Here is a 25,104-nt window from a genome sequence, read left to right on the forward strand (position 1 = left end):
AGACATTTTGGATCTATAGATAGATACAGCTGTAGATGTAAATAAAGATACCCAACAATATTTAGCCAGTTGATATTAAGTAAATAGAATATTCAACAGACAAGTGACTGATTTTTTTTTTCTCACACCAGATGGCTTAGCATCATGACACAACTATAATTTCTTTCAGGATACAAACAGTTTTGTATTTGCAAGGGCATAATTCTAGATAAAGTGCTTGGTCTCAGAAGAAAGTTAGAGTTAATCTCGTCTATCCATACACTCAATTTGAAGAGAATGTATTGTTTTCCCAGCTTTAAGAGGTATCAGGTCTCTCTGTGACACCATCCCAAACCATTTTAGTCAGAAACAGGTGAAGCAGAGAATGTTATAAAATAGCCATACTGGATGAATTTCATGAGCCATTGACAACCATGACACAATCCAAAACTATTTTACAAAACATTTACATTTCTCAAGAATTAGTTTCATGAGTTCAGGAGGTTTCTACTGGGAAACTTGCTGAGGATCGGTCATGAACTTTGAATAATGTCAAGAGTTTGACCTCCAAATGTGGTTACCAGGTTGACATTCTGACATGCTCTCATTTGCTTAGTCACTATGAAAAGGAACAAATAAAGGTAAAATGTAATGACAACTAAACTCAATGCAATCATCCATGTGAAATAAAACAAGATCGTATGCAAAATTATTTTATCCCTTAGTGTGCCTGGACTCAAGTAAGCTATAGTTTCTTTTTCCCTTTTGAAGTCTAAATCAGGCATTTATCTAAATATGGTCTTTTCTCTATTCTCAAGAACAGGTGTCCCCAAATGCAGTGAAATACTTTTTCTCATTTTATCACTTTTCTCTAGGACAGGGAATATACATGACCAAGAGAAGAATCAGCTTACAACTTCTGCGTCCCCCAAGGGAGAGTTCTATATACAGTTGCTTCTGCTGAGCTATGGGAGTGCATATGGAAGAGGAGTACAGAACTAACATGCCACCAGAAAGGACAGGACTTAGGGTCGTGTGGTAGGTAGAATTCTAAGACAGCCTTCTAGGTTTCCTCCCCTGATATACACACCCTATAAATCTCCTCCCCTGGAGCATGGCCAGGACCTGTGAACATGGTAAGAGATAACTCCTGCATTAGAGCATCCAGATAAACACAACCAAAAGGATAGATTATACATAGATAAATAATGTAAACATAGATCTAGATGGTTGGAGTTGTCTCACACAGTTATGGAGAAGGCTGAGAAGCCCCACAACCTGCCTTCTGCAAGCTGCTGAACAAGGAAAGTCAGGATCTTTCAGTCTAAGTCTGAAAGCCTGAGAGCCATGGGTGCCAATGATCTAAGTCCCAGAATCCAAAGGACTGAGAACCAAGAGCTCTGATGTCCAGGGCAGGAGAAAATGGACATCCCAGCGCTAGAAAGAATTTCAACTTTCCTTATCTTTTTGTTCTATTTAGGCTCTCAATGGGTTGGATGATGCCCAGCCACATTGGTGAAGGCAGATCTTCTTTACTTAGTCTACCAATTCAAGTGCTAATCTCTTCCAGAAACACTCCCAAGGTCACACCCAGAAATAATGTTTTATCAGCTACCTGGGCATCCCTTGGCCCATTCAAATTGACACATAAAATTGACCATCATAACTTCTACAGTTAGTGTGCTATATGGCAAAAGGAAAGGATCTTTTCATGTATAATTAAAGTCCCTAAACAGTGGCGTTTGTATTCATCAAGAGGGAGATTATCCTGGGTGGGCCTGACTAATCAGGGGAGCCATTTAAGAGAGGGTCTCACAGAGACTCTCCCCATCTATGTGGTGTAGCCGCAGTAGAACAGAAATAAGCATGGCATCTGTGAGGCTAGAGAACACCAGAGAAAAGCCCCAGATTGTTGGTGGAGAGCTTCCAAATTTCTCACAAAGAAAGAAAGACGGGACCAGTTGCATTCAAAGGACTTAACCCACCCTTTGCACCGGGTGACCTCTAATGCCTCTTCCAGATCTAATTTTTTTAATTAAAGTATAATTAACATACAATGTTATATTAGTTTCCAGTGTGCACATATTGATTCAACAACTCCATACATTACTCAATTAGCAATAATCGCGCCTCGGATAAACCTCATTGGCTACGATACTGCCACTGTGCAAAGCTCTCCATACATTACTCAGTGCTCATCTCAATGACTGTTGTCACTATCTGTCACCACACAATGTTATTGCAATATTATTGACTATATTCTCTTTGCTGTACTTTTCATCTCCATGACATATTAATTTTATAACTGAAAGTTTATACGTCTTAATCCCTTTACCTATTTCACCCATTACCCCACCCACCTTCTCTTTGGAAACTACCAGTTTGTTCTCTGTATTTAGAGTCTGCTTTTTTGAGGGGAGGGGGGTTGTTTATTTGTTTGTTTCCTAGATTCCATGTATAATTGAAATCATTTGGTATTTACTTCTGACTGATTTATTTCTCTTAGCAGTGTACCCTCTAGGTCCTCCCATGTCATTCCAAATGGCAAGATTTCATTCTTCTTATAGCTGGATAATATTCCATTATATATATATATATATATATATATATATATATGCATTTTATATATATTTTATATATTTTGTATATATTTTATATATATATTATATATATACCACATCTTCTTTATCCACTCATCTATTGATGGGCACTTGAGCTGCTGCCTTATCTTAGCTATTGCAAATAATGCTGCTATGAACATAATGGTGCATCTATCTTTTGAATTAGTGTTTCTGTTTTCGTTGGGTAAATACCTAGTAGTGGGATTATTGGATCGTATGGTACAGTGTAATACTGGCACAAAAACAAACTGATCAATGGTAAAGAATAGAGAGCCCAGAAATAAACCCATGCTTATATGGTCAATTAATCTACAACAAAGGAGGCAAGAACATACAGTGGGGAAGAGACTGTCTCTTCAATAAATGATGCTGGGAAAACTGGACAGTTCCACATCTAATATTCTATGACTTTACAATAGATGCCCTCAGAAAGGTCTAAGAATGAAACCAAAAGTTAAAGTTAGGTGACTGGGACAAATAACAACTCATCTTTAATTATACGGTATATATTACTTGCCATGGCTCTTAGCTGTTCATTCTCTGCCCTATACACATGGTAGAAATTTGAGACAGTATAGATTTCCTTCTTCATGTGGTGAAGAATATTTAATTTTCCTTTGTACTGTCCTCCAGTATATTGTGACACACCTGAGCTGGCAGTCTGGGCCTTCACTTTTTTTCCTTATACATCTGACTTCTAAGAAATCTACCAGTTCCCCATCCCTTGGGCAGTGCAGTGAGCCACATAAAGATAACCTGTAGACACATAGTACCTTCCCATTTTGATAGCAATTTCTGCAGTGCATATCCTTTCAGTGGTAGAGTGGGATTAGCACTCTGTGGCAGGGCACTAGGAATGCAGATCTACTCAAACTTGTTAAAACAGTGGCCTAAATCCCAAAAGAGACAGTTGGCCTTTTGTGAAGCAATTTGCAAGTATCACATTGCACCTTTAAAACTTCCTATGCTCTGTTATTATGTGATTAGTAGAGTCAACAGCAGTCGGATTTTTACCTCACTCACATTCTTCCGGGAGAGCCCAAATCAGGCCTTGCATATGAGGAATATAATAGTTCCTCAGTATCTACCAGTCACCTGTCCAACGAAGGGCGCCATGGTGCTCTGACACAGAACATCACCAAGTATAGTATATATAGCATTCACAAGCACCCTAGGATATGGTTCATGCAATATATATTGATATTATGAATGACAGATATTAACCATTATTGTGGTAAAGGGAGATTATAAAAATGTGCAAAGTTAGATATTTCCCTCACCATATTTTTTTCCATGTACAGAATGGAACACTATTTTGAACTACAGTTAGGAGGTAAGTGTTTAATGAGCTTGAGAGATACTTTTCCAGATTTGTGCAGTGCAGAAGGGATGGAAAGAAGGAAATAGGTATATTGATAGTGTCCTCTTTGCCCTTCAATAGTGTGTTGAGGACATCTTTGGTGTATATATTATTATCAAACACTTATTTCCATATAAACCCTACATACCAGGCAACACCCTCAACTTTTCCAAACTTCTTTAGCTCTTTTTTTATACATTTTTTTATGGTCCTGAGAAATTCCGTCTAGTAGCAGGGATATTTCCTTTGCCTGACTTACAGCAACTTGAGTGCAATGACATTGAACTTATAATTTCCTGAATATTACTATGCAGTGCCTGGCAAAGATATATTGGCTCTAAAATTCTGGCTCAATAAATAACTTTGAATGGATGAGTGAGTGAGTGAATGAGTAAATCAATGAACTTAAGTGTAAACCAGAACTACCCAGTGAGCTTTAGCCTGGCTGTGACTATTCTTCTCGAAATGTCTTTGGCTAGCCCCCATACCTGAATGCCCCATGTCAAACACTGATAGCATATACACTAAGAAAGCTGAAGACAAATGTTCCCAGATCACTGTTTAGCAGGGTTGGATGCATGCTAAGCCCACCTCTGCCTTGCTCCACATTTTGTACCAATGACCCCTTTCAGCGTGAAAGAATTATATTACATCATCACTGTGCTAGCAAAACAAACTACTACGTGTGTGCTTAAAATCTTAGTGGAAGCAAGTAGGTATCATCAAACTTCAGTCAAAAGCAGAAGTTGGGTAACAATTTCTGACAGGGAGCAGCAGACCTAAACTTACTACTGATGCCTTCCGCAGCAAACTCTTGCAAAGCTCTTCCTTCCTGACAGATGCTATGAATGCAAATCTAAGTGCCGTTCAATCCCTTTCAAATTTGAAGCTCTTTTTGGTGTTTCTCTTCAATATTTGGCTGAGGCTTCTATGTCTACAGAGAAAGGCAAGATCAGATGATGGTTTCCTGCTTTTTTATACATTGAGGTAGTTGGTCAAGGAAAATCTTTTGAGTGCCTGCTACATAACAGACATATGCCAGGTGCTGAATAAACAGCAAACATATGTATGCTATCCTCTCTTAGAGTCACTCAGAGTCACACGGGGCTGACTACAATCCAAATCTATAAGATTAAGGATAAGATAATAAAATAATAAGATCTTATCACTCACGGGGTTTATTTTAAATGAACATTTTAGGGGCGCCTGAGTGACTCAGTCTGACTCTTGATTTCAGCTTAAGTCCTGATCTTAGGGTCTTGAGATTAAGCCCCATGTTGGGCTCTGTGCTGAGCGTGGATCCAGCCTGAGATTCTCTCTCTCCTTTTCTCTCTGCCCCTCCTCCCACCCACTAAAAAAAATAAATAAATAAATAAAAGAAAGCTTTATTTCAGACCCAAAAGGTGAATGACAACATGGTCATTCCAACAGAGAATCTAAAATTTTTGGATTGAATCAAAATGACAAATAAAAGCATTCCATTCACTGGTACTATTTGATGCTTCTAGCTCAAACACCCCTTTGCAAATTTGGTTTTACTTTTCAAAATTAATTAAAGTACAACTCAGAAGCAGTGAGATCTTCAGATATTGTATAAGACTTGAGTTTGTTTTTTTTTTAATGTACTGAGAGAAATTAGGACACAAAATGAGTGGTATTTTTAGCTATTAAAAAGCACTTTTATCTATCTTTTATCTGTCAGGAAGCATTTTTCAATCTCAATCTATGATTCAGGAGCAAATTACACAACAACTTTTGATACAGAATATTTTTCAGTGAGTTATGTTTGTGTGACAGAACTTTCAGGAAATTGTCATTGTATCTCTCCTCCTTGTCGTTGGTGTTTTTTCAAATTTATTCTTGTCCCTCTTCATCATGTTCCCAATCTTCTCCTTTGTCTCTAGTTACAAATACTCTTCAGTTTTCTTTAGTTCTTCAACAGAACCACCAGATGTTACCATGGAAGTGGCATGTGGGAAATACGGATGGGTCTGATCGGGAAGAGACATCTATCATTGTTTCTAACATTTGACTATCTGGAACCTAGCTAGTCTCAGGGCCTCAAGGAAGCAAGGGTGCCTGGGAGGTATAGTCTAGCCTTCCAGAAATATGCCTGGGTCCTCTGTTTCACATCAAAATGAAGTAAAATTGATTTCAGTAGACAACTGTGGTCTCCACCTCAGCTACCATACTTCTGGTACCTCAGGAAATTTACAATATCTTACTCAGAAAAGCAGAGAAGAAGATAAAAACAAATGGAAAATATGCTCTAGATGATACATAATGGAATAGATTTCACATGACAAATCTATTTCATTAACCTACTGGAAATTGTAATCTTATGTGGAATTGGGATGAGATACAGACCCCAAACCAAATTATTTAAGAATTAATATAACCCATGTTAATTTCTCCCCTTCCATGGGGAGGAATTGGTTATGTAATTCCATGGGGGGAAATTGGTTATGTAAAACCCTGAATGTTTCTTCCATACAGATAGCAATGTGATTTAAAATTGAAAGGAACAAAAGAATGCAACCTTCGAAAGTCAACTTTTTCTCTATTCTTCAATGGAGATTGTTATTCTCAAAGAGCAATACTCCATCACTGAGTTCAGTAATCCTGGGAAAGAAGTCAACAACTCTTATTGTTATAACTTCCTCCTTTAGGCCACCTTCATCAAATATACAAAGTGGTATGTGCATAGAGAAATGATGCTGTCATTGTCACGGCACTGTACATCAATTTTGTTTTCCAGATAAGCGCTGTATGAACCTACCGGAACAGGGCAGTTTTTTCAATGACAATATGTGACAGGAGCCAAAAGGTTTTAAAGCAAACATACAAACGTGTCATCTAATAGTCCATCAACCAGCCCTTGTCACACTGATAAACCTTTTATCTCTCTTTCCCAGATTTTAATCAGTAGCTTGGTTTGCATGTTTCTTGTATCACTGCAGCAGCCAACCTAAAGGGGATTCTTTATGCCCTGAGAAATCAACTCATTTGGGCCTAAATGAAACATTTCACTGTCTTGTTTTATCTCCCTCTCTATTCACATTAACATAATAGCTTTTAATTGGATTGTATTTGTGATTAGAGTCAGCAAAGGTGGCATTTTCTCCGAGGAAATTGACCGGGAAGCAAACTGCTAAGACTCCATCTAGGGGAATGTTCTCAGCTCTTGCCCAGGAAAGGAGGCTGCAGGAAACACAGCCTTGGGAGTCACCTGACAACACACTTTCCATAAGCAGTTCTAGTCTGCTCCGTGTATCATAACGGCTTATGAGCTCACATATCTGAAATATTTTTGAGTATTCAAATGCGTGTTCTCAAAAATAACATATTTACAGAACAACCACCATAATGGGTGAATTGTGATATAATCACAAGTGGAGGAAGTAGAGGAACACTTCCTAGGTTTGACACCCATAGTTGAATCTACAGATCAAATGACTGCCAAGTAGGAAACATAGACACATAGTAAATACATCTATGTATCAGAAAAATAATGTAAATGAAATTACAACAGAGTAAATATAGTATCATTTATTTCACCACCAAAGGGCGATTATTCTTAATATATAAATTCCAACTAATGGAAAAAAATGACACATGGGGATAGGTGATAAAAGGAACTTCCTAAGAAATACAAATATTCAGGGGCACCTGGCTCAATGTGTTGTTAAGTGTCTGCCTTGGGCTCGGGTCATGATCTCGAGGTCCTGGGATCAAGCTCTGCATTGGGGTCCCTGATCAGCGTGGAGTCTGCTTCTCCCTCTCCCTCTGTGCTCTCCCTTACTCTCTCTAAAGTAAACAAATAAAATCTTTAATAAGAAAAAGAAGACAAATGTCCAATAAGCATATAAAAAATTAGTCTTCAGGACTGGAAGACATTTAAATTAAGATAACATTTCTTACTTTTCAAATAATCAAACAAATAAATAACTCATTTAATGTTCACAGAGAACAAAGGATACTTTTCAACATTCAGCATACTTTTAAAAACTCTGGCAATTAGACCAAAAAAAAAAAAAAAGAAAGAAAGAAAGGAAAGGAATACAGATTGGAAAGGAAGCAGTAAAACTATTTGCACATTTCTGTATATATTTATGATGCAGAGAATTCTAAAGAATCCACCCAAAATTATTAGAGCTAATAAATCAGTTCAGCAAGGTTGCAATGCAATATCAATACACAAAAATCAATTGTATTTCTATACACTATCAATGAACAACCTGAAAACAAAATTCAAAAAACAGTTCAATTTATGATAGCAACAAAATAATTAAATACTTGGAAGTAGATTTAACAAAAGAAATGCAAGATTTACATACTGTAAACTACAAAATATTACTGAAAGAAATTTAAAAAGAACTAAAGATATGTGCAGATAATTATAATAAAATTGTACAAATGCAATATAAACATCCTTACAGGGTTTAGTATAGTTACAAAGAACAACATGGTCAATTTTGTGGAGAAAGACAAGTTTCAAGGAGTTTGAACTTAATCCCATAGACAATGGTAAGTCTCCAAACTAGAAAGGACAGTTTCATTTTGCTCCGGCCTGTCATCCAGAGAAAATAAATACCATTGACTTGATGTCACTACAAGTGCAAGCAACATTATTTCTACCCTGTAAAAAATAATAGCAGCTATTAGAAAGATTTTTCCTAAGCTTTATTTGCAGTTGTAAACTAAACAGATACTTATAAAAAATGACCACTTAAAATGTTAATTTTATGAATGTTTACAATAATCAAAGTCAAAAGGATTAACAAGCCTAAGTGGAAGGTGATGGGGAAAGAATGGAAAATTAATTCAGTGTCTCACAAAGTATGAACAAATCCTCTGTGTTTACAAAATAATAACAATAGCAAAGCCCAAGAACACCAGATACTTGTGTTTTTATTACATTTTTCAAAAAAAAAAATGATAAGTTAGGAAGAGGCTATGAGTCAGTGTCTCTAATTTAGCCAAAGCCAAATGAGAATCTTCCATGGAGAGTCCCCTCTTTCTGCTTTCTCACCAAATGCTCTGCGGGTTTCCCCATATGACTTTCTCTATAAGACAACATCCCTGATATTTCCAAAGAATGCCATTTCAAGTTAGTTTTTAACAGAGGCCTGGCCTCTCTATACATGATTTGCAATTTGAGTATTCCCCCAATAAAGCATAATGTGTGATCCTCGTGTCTTTGGATTCTGTACGCTGATTTCCAGAAGTCCTTCTGATAGATACAAGTGTGTTCAGTAACCATAGCAGTGGACGTGGCATCACCAAACATCACGCCATGATGGGCGCCATGACCACCCAACCATGCAAAGGTGTAGGTTCAGCTCCTTCATAAGCAAATTCCTCATGTTCAAAATGTAGAATAGCAGCAGAGTCTGATGGTCATGATAAGACTTCTTTAATATTCCAAAGAAGACTTACATTTCCTAAAAATTGAATGATATATAATTAAGGAAACAAGATGTTTTTCTGAGACCCACAACCCAAGGGTCCAGCTCTACTGAGGAACGGCAGCCATTGGGGAGATGGTTGTAACTGTCACCATTTTTCTGAGTGCCCATTACTTACTTGGCACTAGGGAAGCAGTTGGCCTTCACAGATTTCATTTCTCAGGCAATTTCATTTGCTCCTTAAGACAACTCTTAAAGGCAGCATTACTCTCTTCATTTCACAGAAAAGGGACCGGGTTTGGAGCATTAAGCCTACAGTTGTGCAGCTGAGTGGAGAGAAGAGGTTCAACCCTCAACCCATCAAACATCCAAGACAGGTTTTGAGAGAGTTCAGACTGATTCTGAATTGGTTTTTTAGTACCAGTATTTTGTCCCTTTGGGCCTGAATGCTGTCATCTTCAGACCAGGTGAAGAGTGGCATCACTACACTGAAGCTCTTCTAGATAGCACCAAAGGAGCTGTAGTGTTCTTCTCGCTGTACCATCGCCAAGTGGTGGCAAACACTACCTCTGCAATAATTGTCACTGCTTCTTTTAACCTTCTAACATCCAGAATTTTAAGCCTGGCCATAAACCAAAAGACAGAGGCTGTGTCTCTGCACACAAGGCTCAGTAAGCCCACATGGTATGTTCTATGTAGTGTTAGCTGCACACTTCTGAAATGAAGGATTGGGGTGGGTGCCTGTTACCAGTGCTGTTTAGGAAGAGCCCTTGATAACCAGATCCACGGACATGGAAAGGTCTCAGAGAGACTCGGCATGCGTGTCATCTTGTCTTCTCCCCTTGTCTGGGTTCTACCTCCCAGAGCAGTTTCCTCTCCTTCCTTACAGCGTAGCAACAATGTCAAGACTGGCTTACCTGCCATGTCACTTTGATGTTTTATTTTTATTTATTTTACTTTTTTAAGATTTTATTTATTTATTCATGAGAGAGACAGAGACACAGGCAGAGGGAGAAGCAGGTTCCCTATGGGGAGCCTGATAAGGGACTCCATCCCAGGACCCTGGGATCACGACCTGAGCCAAAGGCAGATAGATGCTCAATCACTGAGCCACCCAGACGCCCCTGATGTTTTATTTCTCTATAAGGATTTCTTCTTCAGGAAAATTTTTGTCAACAACAACCAGATTATCTATTTAAAACAAGAACAACAAAACAAAAACCCAGCAAGCTTAAATTTGTCCTGTTATTCTGTTTTCCCTTTCCTTAGGTAAATGTCCCCAACACAGTGACCACTCTGTTCCCAGCAAACTGGTGTTTGCTTTTGTGATGCTTCTTTTCATAAAAGAAGGAAAAAAGGAAGTGGAAGAGAGAAAGTATGGGTATTACTAGAGGGTTGATACACTCCTAATGTTGCATCTTGGAGACACACTGGGATTTTCCTCTAGCAGGTGGTAAGCAACCCCCTAAATCTCTCAATCTGTGTGTCTTAAAGGTTTTAGCAGTTACTCTATGACATGAACTTTGGACACATGCATACCCCTTCTGTTCATTTACAAATTTTTCACTGGAAAAGTGATTACTTGATAGTAATAGGAGGAATCAGACCTCTGGAAGCTTTATCCAGGTCTAGTTTTTGTTCTCGCTATAAAGCAAAATATAAAAATGTAAAATCCAGGATTTGACCTCTAAACCTTTATTATCATATGGATTCTGAATTTTATTTATTATTTCTTATCATATGGATCCTGAATTTTAAAAACTTACCTTTAGATGCTTTCCAACTTTTCCTACCCTTGTTTTCTAGCATTTTTGATACCAAAGCTTCTGGTAGCCTTTTCTGAAATTACTTTTTTTGTGGTGAAATACAACTTTTGAAGACTACCAAACCACTGCTTGGTTTATTTTGTCAAAAACAAAACAAAACAAAACAAAACAAAAAAAAAAAAAAAAAACGCTTCCAATTCCCAAATATCACTGACAAATCAATGGGGCCAAGAGAACTGTAGCTCCTTCCCTATAAGGCTATCTGGCTTTCCAGGTCACATTTTGGGTTTCTGTAACTGGTGTTTGGAATAAAAGTCTGACAAGGATCCACAAGCTAAGTGAACTTTTAAAGGGGACCTGGTTCTTGAGTGGTGGTGTACTTTGACAGCAAATGCAAAGAGCAGAGAACAAGATTTTCGTGTATAATAAATCTTTCCCAAGTCTTGGCAAACAGGTTTAAGCAATAAATATCACCAGAATACAAAGTGAGCAAATATGCTATTATGAATGGTTTAAAAAAGAAAGCCAGGTGAATTGCCAACAGGATGTTTTCCCCCAGTGAAAGAGTGGTCTCGAATCTACATCCAGCTTTGTGTCCAACAAGTGCTTTGATTTGAGGTATACTTCCAGAGGTGCTTGAGAACTTAAAACACTATCCTGTTGTTTGTTTTCACTTTTCTGACTACAGATTACTGCTGAAGCACTGAAAGAATCCCAGAGTAGGGTGTCAATGGTAGCACACATCCTAGAGGTAAGAACGTAAGTACTGGGACATGTTATATCATTCTCTTCCCGTGTGTTTATTTGATCCTGACAGGACAGCAAATGCTGATCCCAGAGGTCACATGTCCAGCTCACTAAGTGGAGAAATTCTCTCCAAAATAATGTCTCTACACTTCCAGACAAGATCAAGATGGTAACAGAACCAAAATTTATTGAGCACTTAATACATGCTGGTCATTATTAAGCTCTTTACGTACATTTTCTCATTTAATATTTATAATATTCATGAGAGGGTGGTATCATTAATTGCATTGACAGATGAGGCAACTGAGGGGGAAGTTACTTGCACAGAGTCACAGAGCCATCAGATGTTGGAGCCTTATCATGTGTGTTCTCCGTCCCTGCAACTCCTGTCTTTAGGGACTCTGAAGTCTGGTCAAAAAAAAAATCAGACCATGCCATCTGAAATGCTGGCCAAAAATACCTGCCAGACACACACATACACACACACACCTAAATAATATATTGGAAGGGAAGTATAAAGTTATCGTCACTAAGAATTTGCAGGAATTCGAGGGGAGACATTTTTAAAAACCATTGGAGTATATTTTATAAAAGGGAGAAGAAATTGAATTGGTTTAGATCCGGCAGGTAGAATGGGAAGGTCAGAAGTGTTTCCAGTCTTGTACGGAGGATCTTGAGGTCATGTTTCTATTATACAGTGTGTATAATTCCATTTACTCATCAGCTTTCGTAACGATAAGTCACATTGCCCCTGGGTGCTACTGCAGCTGTGAATTGCAGGTCCCTATTTGGAGCCTCATCAAAGTTTATTAACGTTGGCCCTGTAATTGCATTTCTAGAAATCTGTACCAAAGAAATCAAAAGAGATTCAGGAAAAAAAATGAATAATTCATTCAAAACATGCTTATTGGGCACTTCTGAGTGCTGGCCAGTACGCTAGACCCTATGCCATGGCAGTAAACCACACCAGGAAGCTACTCTTGGGGTTTCCAAGAGTATTTATTGAAGCATCACTTACAATAACAAAAAACTGGTTCCAAACTAAATGCCCAACAACAGGGGGATGTTTAAATAAACTGTGTTATGTCCATAGGACTAAACACTAAGCAGCCATGAAAAATCATGTTTTCAAGTACATTTAAGAGTACCAGGAGATGTTTTCAGTAATGCATAACAAACAAACAAAGAAATCTTTCCCTCTGGGACTAAGTAGCTTGCCAGGTCAAATTTTAGGCTTTTCTAATTACAATGGGGATAAAAAAAAAAAAAAAAACCTAAGATTCAGGCAAAGTAGGTTTTTCGGTTGGTACTGCTTGCATTATGATCCCAATCTTTAAAATACATAGGATAGTACTCCAATTTTTAATACATATTTACAGCTACAGCTAAATGAGTGTAGTTATTTCCTGGTGGCAACATTGCATTTAATTTTTATTTTCTTATTTACACGTCTATGCTTTCTAAAAATATGGACTTTTTTGTGACCAAAAGAAATTTTTTGAAGTGAAAGAACAGGGATGAGCAATGAGGAATGTATAGAATTGTGGAATCTTTACACAGCACACCTGAAACTAACATAACCCTGTATGTTAATTACACTTCAATTTAAAAAGGGGGGGAGGAGGAGAGGAGAGAGAGAGCAAGAATTAAGGCAATTCCTCCCCGCCCCCCACACAAAATTTGTTGCCCTTCTTTCAAGTGGCATCAAAATCAGTAATAGTGATCTTTCCTTACATGGGAGATCCCTCTCAAGTGTCTTCAGAGTTATGGTTCCTGTTTGTGGAATTAAAGCCTGTACAATAGAAATATAGCAGAATTATTTTAAATGGCGAGATTCAGTGAATGCCATTTCTCGTTCAGTTGGTCTCAGATCCAGAAACTGGAAGCACAGGTTCCACCTCTAAGATAGCCTGCAATGAATCAGGCCATCCAGATTTTATGGTTCCATGTCCATCATGTCTGGGCAGTTCCAGTTTGAGAGACAAACAGCCCTTCAGAGAATTTACAAGGAGGATTGCAAGAACTTTGCAAAGTTCAGGCAACTACAAGTCACCTAAGAAATGAAACTAAGGGTGCAGGCTTTCTAAATCCTCCTCTTAAAAACAAAGTGACTGATAGTGAAGATATTTCTTTAAAGGCACTCAACACATAGTAGGCGTTTAACAAACATTAGTTTCAGTCCTCCTTCCTTATCTGTTTTAATCATATCTTAAGACAACATGCATTCACCAACTTTTATAGCTGAGTCAAAATTGTCAGAGAAGTGGAAGGCATGTTTGCATTGCCACCATGAGAATATTGTTGGGGAAAGTTTAGGCCATGAAAGATTGGAATTTTCTTTTTTCCCCTTTTTAATGACCTAATAGTCAACACAGTTGAAACACATCACATCTATGGAAAGAGATGATAATTGATAAGAGTTAGTACTTAGAGTTGACAAGTGATTTTTTTTTCCATTAAAAGAAGGAAATCTAAGCTAAGGATATGTATGGGGGTGGGCATGATTACATTAGGTTACTTCATGAAAAGGAGGGTTAGAAGTCTTGCTTCAAAAGGAAATTCATTATGTCTTGTTCTCCTTTTCATATTCAAACAGGGGAGCCAGGATTGAAATCCTGGATTTTTCGGATGTCTGCATTTTAAAAGATTTTGTTTATGTTAAGGCTTAGGTCACTTTAGTAGGTATGTTTTAAGGAAAACATTACCTTTGTGTGACCTCTGGGATTTGAAGGTGAAAACTCAGTCACTGGAAAAAAAAGCATCCTAGTTGTCATGGATGAAATCTCTAACCTTAAAGACAATTGTGTGTCATCCTGTGAATGTCGTCCTACAGCAATAAAAAAACAGTTGAACCACAGCTGGGGCAAAGTAGTTCTGATGGATCATGATTCTTAACTAGAAAAACACACACTTGTTAAAAAAAATAAAAAAAAAAAAACACGTTAAAGGAAAATAAATAAACTAGCAGAATTTTATAGAAGCAGCAAAACATGTTCAGGGAACCCTCAGGAAGCAGATTCTAAACATCCCCCCACCCATTCTTAAATTGTTATTATAAGCTAAGCCTTTTACCTCCAGAGGGAAGAATAAATTTGTGCTGGTTATCATATATCAGAATTACACAGGACATCATCTGTTAATGATCATTTATTCCTAGCTACTTGAAGAATAATACCCAGTAATTATAGCAAATGTAAGTCAAATAGTAATAGCATACTTTACATAGTATAGTAATTATAAGTTATGTCCATGCATCTGGGACAAGGGTCTTTTATGCTCGGTATTAAATCTGAGCTGCAATTTATTCATAATACCATGGCTGGGATTGAAGAAAGGAAGCTTGCCTGTAGAAAGGAAACTTGTCCTCCTTTTACATTTCCAATAAGTCATTTGAAGAAAACTGCTCTCTGCATGCCTTGCTAAACCCAATTACCACCAAGACATCATAAACAAATATTCATTGCATTTATAGCTGGTTCTTTATTGCACAATGCAAAATGTATTGTTAAAATTTAAACCATTTAAAGGGAGTAAGCACCCAGATTTCTGCATTCATTTAAAGTTTAATTGAAAAAAACCTCAAGCATGTGTTGCAATATTTTCTTCTTTAGAGACTGCTGCTAAGTGAACAATCATATAGTACTCTCAAGTCTGACAAAAGTCAGATAAAAATTTGGGCATCTCTGGCTCTGATATTTGGTAAACACTGGAACCTATCCGTTCGCCTAAGCAAAAAGAGACTAAATAAAAGTTTCATAAAATGTTGGGATAAAAGGGAACCATTAAAAATCACAATACTTGATTCATTAAAAGGGAAAAAAAAATTCTTCAAGGTCTTTCAAAATGTGGCTGGAGCTAGTCTCTCCTGGGTTTAGCCAACAATTCTGGCAGGGTCAGCTCCAAGGGCACTGAAACAATCTCCCTCCAGGCCTTCTGTCCCGCAATGAAATCATTTTTTTTTTTTACTTCCTCCTCCAAGAAGCCTTCCATGCCCCCTCCCCAGTCATCTGATGTTACTCCCCTCTGATGACCTCTGTTAACATCCTTTACTTTTCTCTGATTGTCATCTGTATCCTATTTCATTGCAATTGCTTGTTTATTTCTCTGCTAATCTCTTCTCACTGAGAGCCGGTGGGGAGCCATTGTTCCAGCTCCATGTCAAATGTCTGGTACCTACCACCGTGACTGGCACAGAGCCTGAGCCCTGTAGACATGTCTTTTGTTAATGGATGACCCCAGGCCTGGCTTCTCATCTTGCTGTCCAGAGAAAAACTTTGGAGATGGGGTGAGGAGGGCAAGTTTGCTGGGGAAAAGTCTACCCTGGAATGATTAAGTTTAATCATTTAATCGGCAAGCAGTTTCCTCTCCTTTGACCTTCTCTCCATTCTCTATCCCTTTCTTTGCCTAGTTTTATATATTATAGCCTTTTACAGTTCACTAATGTTTATTATTAAATTCCACAAAGGGCATTTGCCAAGTTTCTTCTTTGTTGTGAGAGCATCCACTGAGATAGGGGATGTGTGGTACCCAGGGAACACAACTGGAGATCTCCTGAGTAACCCTTTCTGTGATGTTATATTTAGCTCTACATCTATTAAATGGAATAAAAATAGTCCACAATGATCTGATAGACCTATTGCATAAGGACTTGCCTGATACCACATAGAGGGAAAGTATTTATCAACTGAAGAAAGGGAAAGGATCCATATAAAAACATCTATGTATATCATGAGTTTTAATTCTTCTACAAATTTCCAGACTCCCATTTGTTTATCATCAAATAGTATTTATTAAGCATGTGCTTCATCTGTCTGTATTGAATAGTTAAGTAAACAATCTTCAAATGAATACATAAATCAATACATGATGATGATCTTCAACAATTTATGTCTTTCTCATTGCCTTTTTTTTTTAAAGATTTTATTTATTCATTCATGAGAGGCATAGGAAGAGGGAGAAGCAGGCTTCCCGCAAGGAGCCTGATGCAGCACTTGAACCCCAGACCCCGGGATGATGCCCCAAGCCAAAGGCAGACCAACTGCTGAGTCACCCAGGCATCCCTCTATCATCCTTAAAACCAAACTTCAACACAGAAAGTGTAACCAAATGCAGAACGTACTTGGGAAGTCTCCATAACCCCACCCTCTCCAGTTTTATGTCATTACATTGATGGGCTCCATGCAGTGCGATTCAGGATGAGATTTTTGTTGATCCGTTTCTTTGGTTTCCATCATATTTGTCTTTCTAGAATAACTTTGATGTTAGGACAACTGTGCCGGAATCACCATGAATAGACAAATCCTAGCACTTTTGGACCAAAGAGGAAAAAGAAAGGGCCAGCTGAGCAATGCTGTTATGTGCAGGAATAAAAGGAGTAACAACCATAAAATTAACTACAAGCCTATAATATTATTGAGTAATTTTGTAGAATCAAATGACATTCTCATAGTTTATGCTGATATGATGACTTTGTGTTTCACAATATTTCTGTTATCTATGGTGTATGAGGAGCCTAGGAAAGGCATTTAGGAATTTTTTAACCAAATAATTAGTGCTATTTACTGAATAGCAAGGACATAGTAATTTTGATAATTGAAATGAATTGTATTCAGACTGAAATTTTAGAAAAGCGATCTGAAAAAAAAAAAGAAAGGGGGCTAGGGGCTTGCCATAAGTCTTTACACTTGAATGACCAAAATTCATGAAATGAAACAAGATTAAATTAAGTCAAAAGGGTCTAGCTGATGCTATTTATATGTTTACTTTTAAATTTAGCCTATTCTTGACTCCAAAATGTCAGTTTAAACTAGGGAAAGATTCTAATGTATCTATCTAAACCAATACCATTATGAGTAGCCAATTCCTAGCATTCTAGGCAGCCCCAGATGGGCTCTTAGATTATTAATATAATCTCAAGAGTGGCATCCATCATCCTCATCATACTCAATGGTTAGCAGCAATTCATAGATCCTGCTCACACTCAAAGGCAGTGGATTATATGAGCACATGAAAACCAGAACCAGGGTTGTGGGGCCACCATAAAGTCTGTCTACCGCAGCCACTAACCACCTGTGAACCGTACCCCATTTAGCTACTACTACTAGCAAAGAATGGATTCTTTTCATTGGTACCAGTTGGGAAAACCAAAAGAAGGATTCTAATTGGCCTAGCTAACATCAGAGGTCCATCACTGGACCAGTAAACTTGCAGCCAAAGATGTACAACTCTGAAATTATTCAGTAAGTCAAATAGGGAAAATGATGGATCCAAATAAATGGAAGATAAGGATACAGATTTCCAAGCCCTAGTTATTCCGAACCAGGTAGCCACTGTTTTAGAAAACCTGACCCATTATATTGCTTTGTGTGCCTTTTGGCATTGGTAGTCTGGATTTCCTCACAATTTCAGTTAAACTGAGGGAAAAAAATAAAGAAACACCTTCTGGGGCACCAGAGTGGCTTAGTTGGTGAAATGTCTGCCTTCAGCTCAAGTCATGATCTCAGGGTCCTGGGATGGAGCCCCATTTCAGTCTCTCTGCTCAGCGGGGAGCCTACTTCTCTGTCTCCTCTCTGTATGCTCTCTCTCTCTCTCTCTCTCTCTCAAATAAACAAATAAAATCTTTAAAAAAATTTTTTTAAAGAAACACCCTTTTACCGACAAGGACAACCACGTACATCACAAGCTTTAGCCTTAAGATATGTTGGTAAACATTTTAAATCTAACAACATCCGAAGTAATTCTTCTGTACCCAAATAAAATCAAATACTTTAGAGAGAAAGCTCAGGGTATATTTGTTTTGCTGTTTGCAACAGCTAAACAATACTCAACATCTTCTTAACAACCATTTAAGGCTTATCTATACTACAATGAAATCATGCTGCAGAGGTAAAAAAAAAATAGAATTATAAAAACGCTGCTTCATGTCTTCATATATTCAACTGTGTCAGATGTAAATTGCAAGATTAAAATTCAGAATTTTTAATGATATATTTGACCTCCCTGCCCTCACTGAGCCTACATAGAAGTACAAATTATACTATAAATTTAATAAATAGGGGTCAAGAGAAGGTGCTCATAAATATGATTAAAATAGAAACCCACCACTTCGATACCAGTGTAAAACTTCTTTCTGTATTTGAAAGCAATACCATAATCTTGACCCCTTAATGGTTTTTAGTTCATACTATTTATTTTTAGAAATCTAAAGCTATAGAAGACTCTCTTCCTAATCTCAATATTTTCAATTTCCATATCTAACACGTGAAAACCACTAACACACAATCTCACTGAGCTTCTAATGGTGACAAGAAATGCTCCCACCACAGCACGTTGCAAATTAGGAAGGCTCTGGATCATTTGATAAAGAAGTAGAAATCATATAGAATCTGTGATGCGAACTTTAAGAGATGGTATAAATTAAGGACAGTGAAGAAATTCCAGAAATGCTGTTTTTGTTTGTTTGGGATGTTAAACCAGGAAAGTAAATTGCCAAATAAGAACAGAAACATAAATTAGTTCAAGAGACAGCTAAGACATCTTTATGGAAAGAGAAAATTGATGGATCCAGCCTCGGAGCATGGCGGTGGAGTTAAAGGGCAAGAGCTTGTCTTCTATCAAGCAATCCTTAAAGCCAATGAACAGTAACGTCTCTAAAAAATGTCACTTTTCAGGATATCCCTTTTTATATGCATTTGCCAAGCAGAGGTGAAGTGGAAGGGCAGCCCTTTATTGGGGTATCCAGTCTATCAGATAAAAGTAGACATCCTGCAGCCAGAATCTCAAACATTACCATGACTGACCCAACCCCTAACGTTTCCATGTTGACAGTGTCCTATAGATAACACTGGGTTTAGGTAGGGTGTTTTTTTTTTGTTGTTTTTTGTTTTTTGTCTTTTTGTGGGGGAGGGAGGGAGCTGTTTTTGCTGAGATCTTAAAAACAAGTCATGTTCTGAATATGGTTACCCCCAGGAACATTTATCTTTATTGATTTAAGCATATTCTAAACATCTTTATGACATATACAGGCATAAATTCTTAAATTATGGAGTTAGCAGGCAGGTTAAAAAACAGTACTTTGGGGGGGAAAATTCTCTGGTTCATGTATTGTGAACACGCAGCTTTTTGCTGACTTCATAAAGGCCATGTCATCACAGAGAGATCTTGACAAACTTTGGGTTAATGGTAACCTCAAACACTTCCCGATCCCGTCTCCCAAGGGCCATGTAGTTGATTATAGTCATGTTTTATTTTTTTTTATTTTTTTCTCTTTTTTTTTAATTTATTTTTTATTGGTGTTCAATTTACTAACATACAGAATAACCCCCAGTGCCCATCACCCATTCACTCCCACCCCCCGCCCTCCTCCCCTTCTACCACCCCAGAGTTAGCAGTCTTTACGTTCTGTCTCCCTTTCTGATATTTCCCACACATTTCTTCTCCCTTCCCTTATATTCCCTTTCACTATTATTTATATTCCCCAAATGAATGAGAACATATAATGTTTGTCCTTCTCCGACTGACTTACTTCACTCAGCATAATACCCTCCAGTTCCATCCACGTCGAAGCAAATGGTAGGTATTCATCCTTTCTAATGGCTGAGTAATATTCCATTGTATACATAAACTACATCTTCTTTATCCATTCATCTTTTGTTGGACACTGAGGCTCCTTCCACAGTTTGGCTATCGTGGCCATTGCTGCTAGAAACATCGGGGTGCAGGTGTCCCGGCGTTTCATTGCATTTGTATCTTAGTCATGTTTTAAAACAAGAATATGTGATGCTCCACTGTTTCATAAATAAGATACCTACACACTATGATGATGATGGTGATAACTACTTTCAACTCCTGACTTCTTCTCAAGGAGGTGGCATGGGAAAGTGGTGACAGACGCAGACTTTGCAGGCCAATTACAGAAATCTGGCTGGCAAATGACCACATTTTAAATCTTTGTTTTTCTCTGTTAAATGAACCTAAAGATAGTCCCTACCAACTGTGAGCATTATCTGACATAATGTGTATGAATTGCTGGGTATCCCTGGGTGGCTCAGCAATTTAGCACCTGTCTTTGGTTCAGGGTGTGATCCTGGAGTCCGGGATCGAGTCCCATATGGGGCTCCCTGCATGGAGCCTGCTTCTACCTCTGCCTGTGTCTCTGCCTCTGTGTGTGTGTGAGTCTATTATGAATAAATAAATAAAATCTTTTTAAAAATGTGTATAAATTGCCTAACCCATAGGAAAACTCAACAAGACTGCTATAATTATTACTGTGCCCCAGGTATTATTTGACTAGAAATGTCTTTTTGTTTCATTTCATCCCCAGGGCCACCCATTCTCTTTAAAGACCCAGGAGACAGATTCAGCAGAGGTCAGTCACCGGCAGAAGGTTCCATGGATAACAAGCGGCAGAACCAAAATTTGAACCAGTCTGTGTGTCTTCAGCCTGTTGTCTCCTCTTCAGCAAGGTGGGAGGAGGTAGGTGCAGTTCTGTTGTTTCCCTGAAGACCAAAAATATGATATTCCAAAGAAAAGGAGGCAAGGAATCCTCCAGAGCTCTTCTGATAGATTAAGTCTGTTGCCTGAATGTAGCAGGGAAAATTCTGACCAGTGAAATAACTTCCTTTCCAGCCTCTTTAACATGGCCTGCTTTTTTCATAAGAAATTTAATTATGCATCTGTTCATTCATTCATTCATTCAACAATTGTTAAGTATCTATTAGCCCTCAACCTGCACTCCCCTCCGTGTGGATGCCACATCATGCAGGAAGGTGACTTGTATATTAACGAAAGGCATAAATTCTAAATTGATGTGAGAAACAAGAGAAGCTCTGAAAGAACTGTAATTAAATCAAGTTAGGAAGCAGAGTAGCAGGTCAATTAGAGAGACAGGTGCTGTCTGATGAATTCTTTGGACAAGTCAGTCAGTAGATGAAAAATTCAAGATCCACGGGGGAAATCATGATAGAAATTTAAACAGAGTGGCTCAGCCAGGATCGTCAGTGTGTTGATGTTAGAAATGCAAAGGAAAAAGTGATGAATTATTTTTTAAAAATCTCCTTTGTAGGGCAGCCCTGGTGGCTCAGCGGTTTAGCGCCGCCTTCAGCCCGGGGTGTGATCCTGGAGACCCAGGATCAAGTCCCACGTCTGGTTCCCTGCACGGAGCCTGCTTCTCCCTCTGCCTCGTGTTTCTGCCTCTGTGTGTGTGTGTGTGTGTGTGTGTGTGATGAATAAATAAATAAAATCTTTAAAAAAAAATCTCCTTTGTAAAGTCAAGTGCAACACTGGTTTACTAGTCAATGAATTGGGTAAGGCAATGAATGAAAGGGTAAGGCAAGACCTTACCCTTAAAAATGGGTGTTTCCACACTGCTTTACCATATGAAAAAAGATTAGTTATAGGTACAGAATCAGAAGTCTGTTTCTAAAATCTTAAATATATATGCATCTTTTGTATTTTGAGAAGGGAAGATTGCATTTCTCTCAGCACATGAAGTACCATATATTCTAGCTATTGGACAGTCATCAGTGTGGATATTGAATTATACTGATTTATAATCTTCCGTGCTATTTTGGTGTAGCACATTTTCCCAATAGATATTCACTGTGACCTGTTGTACCAGAGTCATCCATTAGTCACAATAACAAACTATAAGGTTGTACCCGAAAAATCTGACTCTCTGCTTTACCTTCTCATTTTCCAGCACCTCTGGTTGCTGCAAACTCTCAACTCATTCCTCACACCAAGACATCTGGGGGTTTCCACTGAGTTGTAACTGCTGAACACGATGCAGACTGGGGACCGCCAGTAGTCTCAAAGCTGTAAGAAAAGGAAACTCACACCACACAGTTCCCTTCTCCCAGCATCAAATTGCCTCCTGGATCCCTCTGCTTCGGCTTTCCTTCCAATGCCCTCACATAGTTGTTTTTTTTTTTTTTTTTTCTTATGTTTTATCCAGGGTACATAGTTATCCACAACAAGGTTAATCCAATTGGAGGTTACTTGACTATAAACAAATGCAGAAGTCCAGGCTTGAGGGTCATAAAGACAAAATCGCACTTATTAGTATAGTTTTTCAAGAAACACTGAGACTACCAAAGAGAAGTCTTCTTCAATATCTTTTTTTTTTTAACTGAAACTGAAAAATCATTGTCTACTGCAGAGAATCTCCATACAAAGTTCATAGATCTTCAACACTAGAGAGTCATTTTGCAATTTCAGATGATTTGTTTTAAAAACGCAATCCCTAACAACTTCGAGTGGCAATTGCTTTGGCTAATGTAGGCATTGTGAAAGAGTCTTAAGCCACATCTGTTACAAATATCTTGCAAAGATAAACCAGAATTTGGGGAGTTCCAATCATCTCATTTGCCCGATATGCTTACCAGTGAAGGTGAAGAAGTTGACGATTCAGAAATATCTATCAGTCGAAGGAGGTCTTGAGATAATGAAACATGCTTATACTTGCATACTTCAGAGTTGGTAATCTAAGATTGACACATATGAGTTTGGGATTAAGAATTGGAAGATAATCACTTCCTGGCCTTTTGGCTAAGATCAAGTTCTTATGAGTTTAAGATCTGATACATCCAAGGATAATATATTAAGTGGATTTTTGGAGCAAGAAGTTGGAAGAGGAGCCTGCTCCAGCCACCCGTTGCATGAACCTGGCATTGCAATACTTCCAGGAATGGGGCACCCCCCTCAGGGACAATGGTAGCAGTGCAAATGGCAGCTGGTTCTGGCTTTTGCAGTAGTCCCATGGAGCATGCACAGGGGAGGTCCAGTGGTTTGCCGGTGGTCTAGCAGCAGGAGCCCAGCAGGAAGCCAAGTAGCCCAGAGCTCCAAAGACCTACCTTCTACTAGGGAATGCATGTGTCTATCGTTATGCGTGAGCCGACCTATGTGCATGTGTCCTTCAGGATCAGCCTCACCACACCCCAGGAAAGTCCCAGCCTCTCCCTCCCCCAATGTGCCTCTGTCTCCACTGTGTCACTCCCCTGCCCCTTCCATCCCCCCCCCAAAAAAAACCAAAGAATTGGAAGATAGATGTTGGATAGCAGATGACAGAGGAAGGAACAATTAAATGTATTGGTCAGGCCATCCTTTGTTGTTAGTTTAAGAGACTTCAACCAGGCTCAATTCAACCTTGTTAGTTACTGTATTATCTAGTACAGGATCATAATACCTAGAAAATTGCCATGTATGTTATCAGAAATATGACCCAGGAAGTAAAATTGTATCTCTTTTTTGTGAAACAAACCTACCTTTAATTCCTCCTCATCATTCATAAGGTTCTAAGACAACAATGTACATTATTTAAGCAATTAGACTCAAGAATTATATTTATTGCTACAAATAAATCTATGATCAAATATAGACACACTAGTACTGTTTGCATACAGGGATACATGGAAATACTTATTTCTACCTCTTAAGTAATGGGAACTGGCATTGGAGAAACTTTAAAATTAAAAGTTAATGAATCAGGGGTGCCTGGGTGGCTCAGTCGGTTAGGCATCTGACTCTTGATTTCTGCTCAGATCATGATCTCAGAGTGATGAGATCGAGCCCTGTGTAGGGCTCCACTCTGAGAATGGAGCCCACTTGGGATTCTCTCTCCTACTCTCTTTGTCCCTCCCCCCATGCACATGCACACTCTCTCTCTCACCTAAAAAGTTATTGGATCCAATTAAAATACTCAAAGCATTTTAACAGATAAAATGAATTCCAAGCCATCAAGATTAGATAAGAAATGGAGTGCATCCATTAATTCACCTATAGGAAGAATGTGTAGACAGGAAAGTACTCCTGGGCTCCTGAACCAAAGGAAAGGAATCACAAAAGCAAATCTTAGCAATGTCCATTCAAACAGAGCAAGTTTTTAAGCAAAGAAAAGTTAGGACTTAATTTCAGAAAAGACTACATTTTGAAAAGCTCACTTGGTCAGTTCAAGGCCATAACTAATAAGATCACCCTGATGCCAGATACTTCCCTACTGTAATAATGATGGATATATCAGAAAATTCCATTCAGCCATTCACTCATTCATTTATTTAGCTTCTACTGAGTGCCAAAGAAATGCTGACACAGGGAAAGAGGCTGATAAAACAATGACGAGCTGCACAGAAAGGACTCACGTTTGTTAGTTTTCACCATAATATTAAGGGTAAGCAACAGTGGAATATTCACAGCTAGAACATAATTCAAATAGTGATAAGTTCTAT

General features: G+C 38.3%; 1 long non-coding RNA gene and 2 pseudogenes across 1 annotated transcript; 2 read left to right on the top strand and 1 right to left on the bottom strand.

Annotated features, from left to right (window-relative positions):
* Nucleotides 1–2,088: 2,088 nt before the first annotated feature.
* LOC144315041 (U4 spliceosomal RNA) lies at nt 2,089–2,154 on the bottom strand (annotated as a pseudogene).
* An 18,096-nt stretch (nt 2,155–20,250) lies between these two features.
* On the top strand, nt 20,251–24,234 carry LOC144313366 (uncharacterized). The gene is made up of 3 exons (XR_013379022.1): nt 20,251–20,452; nt 21,204–21,355; nt 22,581–24,234. It is a non-coding gene; the product is annotated as an uncharacterized LOC144313366 (long non-coding RNA).
* On the top strand, nt 23,409–23,581 carry LOC144315005 (U2 spliceosomal RNA; annotated as a pseudogene).
* Nucleotides 24,235–25,104: the final 870 nt, after the last annotated feature.

This window comes from Canis aureus, chromosome 5, assembly GCF_053574225.1.
Source record: "Canis aureus isolate CA01 chromosome 5, VMU_Caureus_v.1.0, whole genome shotgun sequence".
Taxonomy (NCBI): Eukaryota; Metazoa; Chordata; class Mammalia; order Carnivora; family Canidae; genus Canis; species Canis aureus.